This window comes from Suricata suricatta, chromosome 14 (genome assembly GCF_006229205.1).
Source record: "Suricata suricatta isolate VVHF042 chromosome 14, meerkat_22Aug2017_6uvM2_HiC, whole genome shotgun sequence".
Lineage (NCBI taxonomy): Eukaryota > Metazoa > Chordata > Mammalia > Carnivora > Herpestidae > Suricata > Suricata suricatta.
Genome location: NC_043713.1, coordinates 88,369,379 through 88,373,740, shown reverse-complemented (window position 1 = coordinate 88,373,740; position 4,362 = coordinate 88,369,379). Strand labels below are relative to the sequence as shown.

Genomic DNA, 4,362 nt, shown 5'->3' with positions numbered 1-4,362 from the left:
GGGCGTGCCCCCCAGTTCTCCAGGTGCACGGGAAAGGGCGGTCCCTCTAGTCCCCCGCCGTCCAGCTTCTGCTCAGCGATGTCAGCCTGGATCTTCAGACTCGGCCTAGCTCTCCACATGTGCCAACGACGAAACAGAGTGACGATTAGCCCCCCGCTGAGTCTGCGCTGACGTGGCATGCCTCATTAGGACCCCAAGGGACTCCCTGCCTGCGAGGTCATGACCTGAGCTGGAGTCGGACGCTGAGCCAGCTGAGCCCCAGGCGCCCCGGTTGTTAAAGGAGATGTCACAGTGTCCTGTGAAGGACACTGACTTTGTACCCTGTGCCTTACAGACTTCATTGGTCAGCTCTGAGTCTCTCTGTGGCGTCTTCAGGGCTGTCTGTATGTAGTGTCATGTCGTCTGCATCGTGAAAGTTCTTCTTCTCGATTTGGATGCCTTTCGTTCCTTCCTCCGGTCTGACTGCAGTGCCCTCCTCTCCTGGGTCTTTAATATCCACTTCCAGTTTGGCCAGCTTCCGACCTTGGAGCTCATTATAAAACTCCTCCCAAAGTTTTAGCTGAGACAAACAGTAAATCTTCCTGGCAACATTACACTTTTTTTCTTTGAAACCAAAGGTAGATCTATCAAGTTACTGAAGCAAAACTAACCAGCCTTCTATGACACAACCATGGACTCAAGATGTAGCTCCTAGGAGGACGCGAAAGACGTAGTCTCCCCAAGATCCAGAGCTGAGAGCTGGCAACGGTCCGTAGGATGCTAGCCACAGATCGGGTGCATCTCAGGGCCCCTGACCTTGCACTTACAGGACCGGCCAGCCGGCACGCCCCAGGCAGGCAGAAAGCCAAGCCAGACTCCTAGGACACGAAGCAAGACAAAGCACGAGCCTTCCCCGGGAGGGGGAGGAGCCACCAGCAGTGGGGACCCCGAACCAAGTTCACAACAGTCTGGATTTGAGAAGGAAGAGACAACATGGAACTTGACTCCCTCTCTCTGTCAGCCTCTCCGCTTCCTCAGGGTCCCAAGTGGAGGCTCCGGAGCGGGTGTGGTGTCCCCGTGTAGAAAAGGAAAAATTAATTCTCCCTCTGCGTTCTTGGCTCCAGGACACCTGGGCACCGGACCAGCTGGTCGGGTCGCAGCCTTCCCGCTGTGACTCGGGGTTGCCCTTAGCGCGGAGCTGCCCCTTCTGCAGCTGGTACGCGCCCCGGACCCATGTCGCCGCGTAGAGAGCCGGAGCACACGGACGCGGAGCCCTCGGTTCTCCGGAACTTCAGGGTCTCGGGTCTCCTCGGCTTCTGTTTGACAGGTTTGTCGCTCTTCCCCTGGCGTCACACCGCCACCACCCGCAGCTCCCCACGTGGAACGCTGGGCCAACCAGCAGAACCCATGTCCAGACTGTGCGCCGACACGAGGCTTAGGGACTTCGGGTCTGCAGAGGGCCCCCTGCCCAGGCTGACCCACTGACCCCAGACCGAAAAGCCCATCAGCCCTGGGAGCACTCGTGCAGAGAGAGTAGAGCTCAGATCCAGGAGGAGCTTCCCGGGGCCGTGGAAATGAGAGGAAGACCAAGAACTGGAAGGGCTCAGCAGGCGCCGACGCCCGGGCCTCTGGTCACCCCGGAGCCCTTAGCAGTCCTCTCGGAATCCCACCCGGGTCATCAGCGCTCATAAAGGAAAACTTCCGGGGCACCGGGGGAGCGCAGTAGGTTAAGCATCCAGCTCCGGCTCAGGTCATGATCTCCCGGTTTGTGATTCGAGCCCCGCGCTGGGCTCTGTGCTGACAGCGCAGAGCTTGGAGCCACTTCCGATCCTGGGCCTCTGTCTCTCTCTCAAAAATAAATTCTTTTTAAAAAAGAAAACATTTTCTAGTCAGTTTATGGATCTAGTTGGCTTCTATTTAGTGGTTCAGGAGTCCGCCACATCCGATCTAGCAGAAAGGAAGGAGCACCAGAGAGCTGCGCCAGCCCAGGGGAGGTTACGAACCAGGGAGCAGGAACGAGAAGGTTCGCCGGGCATTTGCTGATGGGCGAGCTTGGTGACTCTGGGTACGGGGCGCCCCGGGGGCTCGGAGCAGGCCGGGGAACTCGTGCTGAGCAGGTAAGAGCTGACTGGCTGAGCCGGACCCTCCCTTTCTGGAAGGGCAGAGGAGTCGTGGTTTGCTGACATGGGGCTTAACATTAGTGACTCCGTTTTGGACGTAATCCGGGTACTTTAACAACACTGGCAGGAGCTCCTTCCGTAGTAGCTCCGCAAGCGTGTTGACCCTGATGTGGATTCTTTCTCACGTTCCTCTGGTCGGTATCCCTGAGCAGGGAGATCTCCAGAGTGCCCCGGTGGGGTCTGACCTCGTCGCCGGGGCGCGTATACCAACACTGGGATCTCGCACTCCTCCAGGCGGGTCTACACTGACCTTCCCCGGTTTGACTGTCTGGACATTGTAAGTCTGCCGGTTTTCCCACGGATGTTCCCCTAAACCTGCAGGCACGCCTGCTCTGACCTGGGATGTCAGTCCTGACCTGGAACGTCCGTGAACTCTGCACACCGGGTGCACCCCCCGCCCCCATGTGTGTCTGCTTCGACACAGACGTGTCTCAGGAGGGGCAGAGGCCTCTGCGCTGACCTCGAGTCTCTCCCTGGTGCCCTGGCTGTGTCTGTTCCGACCTGGGACGTGATTCCCCTGGTGGGGTCCACACCGACCTGCATCGTCTCACCGATGACCTAGGTGTGCCTGTCCTCCCTGGGGCTGTCTCCCGAACCCCAGCCCGTCCGCCCTAACCTGCGGGTGCCCCTTACTCCCCAGGTCTGTGTACACTGGTCTGGGGGCTTCCCTTATTCCACAGGTGTTTCTACCCTAAATAAGATGTCCCCTCATTTCCCAGTGTGTCTACACTGACAGGAGATAAATCCCTGATACCTAAGCTGTGTCTGGTGCAAACGGGTACTTCCTCACTCACCGTGAGTACCTACTGTGTCCTGGGTTGTCTTGTTAAACTCTATGTGTGTCTACACGAGGTATTTACCTAATTATCCAGTATGTATACACTGACCTGGAAATCCACTTAATTCCTGAGGTGATCTGTCCCACTGTTGGTCCAAGCGTGTGTACCCGGCTTGTCTCTAATCCCCAGGGTGTCTGCCCTGAGCTCGGAGGTCGTTATACTTTGTCCTGTGTTTCTGCAGACTTGCGGCATGTTTCCCCAGATATGTCCACGCTGCCACAGGAGGTCTCACATTTCTTGGTTTTTCTGCGTGGACTTGAATGTCCTGATTCCTCGGCTGTGTCTGCTCTGGTCTGTGATGTGCCCATAATCCCCAGGCTGTGCCTGACTCTGGTCACTCCCTTGTCCCCAGGCGTGTCCGCCTGGCCTGTCTAACCCCCGTCGTGTTTGCTCTCCCCCTGGACAGCTCCCTAATTCCAGAAGATGGACGGTGACCGTTGACCTCACCCCATTGTGCAGGCTTCCCTGCCCTGACCTGGAACCCCGAGGGCCCCGGGTGGTCTCCCTGCCCGTGGACGACTCTAATTCGCCACGTATGTCTGCACTTCCTAGATCTCTACCCACTGCTCTCTCTCAAACCACAGGTGTCTCCGCCTGGAGGCGGTGGCTGGCCCACAGCCCGCGGGTCAGGTCTACACCGATGTGGCGGCCGCTCTGCTGCCCCAGATGTGCCTTCCGACCTGGGCAGTTGTCCTGACTCCCCGGGCTTGTCATTCCCGATCCCCGAGTTGTGTCTGCCAGGACCGTGGAGGTCTTCCTAACTACGCCAACCGGTGATGTTTCCTGCATTCCCCACAGTGTTTACTGTGACGTGAGATCACGCCCTCCTCCCCGGAGGACGTCCCCTCCGATGTGGGACGTGACCCTTGTTCCGTGTGTACCCTGACCGGTGACGCCTGGGGTTTCTCCAGTTCTGTAAGCATGCCTCCTCTGATAGGCACTCGGAGCTGGGGGGGTGTCACCGAAAGGGGGGTGTCCCCTAATCACCCAGGTGTGTCTCCCCTGGTTTTACGTATCTCTTAACACATCCATTTAATGTATCTTAAAAGGGTCTCACCTGAGATGTACCTGACCATCAATTCTGACGGAGCTGGGAGGTGTCCCTGACTCACCAGCTGTGTCTTCAGTGACGGACCTTCATTCCCCAAGTGCGTCTGCCCGAAACTTCTGTGGTCTCTGACGGGTCCTAGATGCCTCCTCTCCGACTGGGTGCGTCCGTGTGGGCAGGAGGGACTCTAACTCCGGATGTTGCTGTTGTGACCGGGTTTGTCCCGATTCTTTGGCTCCTGACCCCGCGTGTGGAACCCCTCAGCCGCGTGCCCACGGGCTGGAGTGGACCCCGCCTGTTGGTCCCGCCCCGAGGT

At 58.2% G+C, this 4,362-nt stretch overlaps 1 long non-coding RNA gene across 2 annotated transcripts in view; it reads left to right on the top strand.

The window, feature by feature from the left end:
* Positions 1-4,053: 4,053 nt before the first annotated feature.
* The window catches only part of LOC115278324, a 3,298-nt gene continuing 2,989 nt past the window's right edge, over positions 4,054-4,362 (top strand). For both annotated transcript variants that reach the window (XR_003902807.1, XR_003902806.1), the window contains exon 1: positions 4,054-4,207. This is a non-coding gene — a long non-coding RNA (uncharacterized LOC115278324). The remainder of the gene's footprint in view (positions 4,208-4,362) is intronic.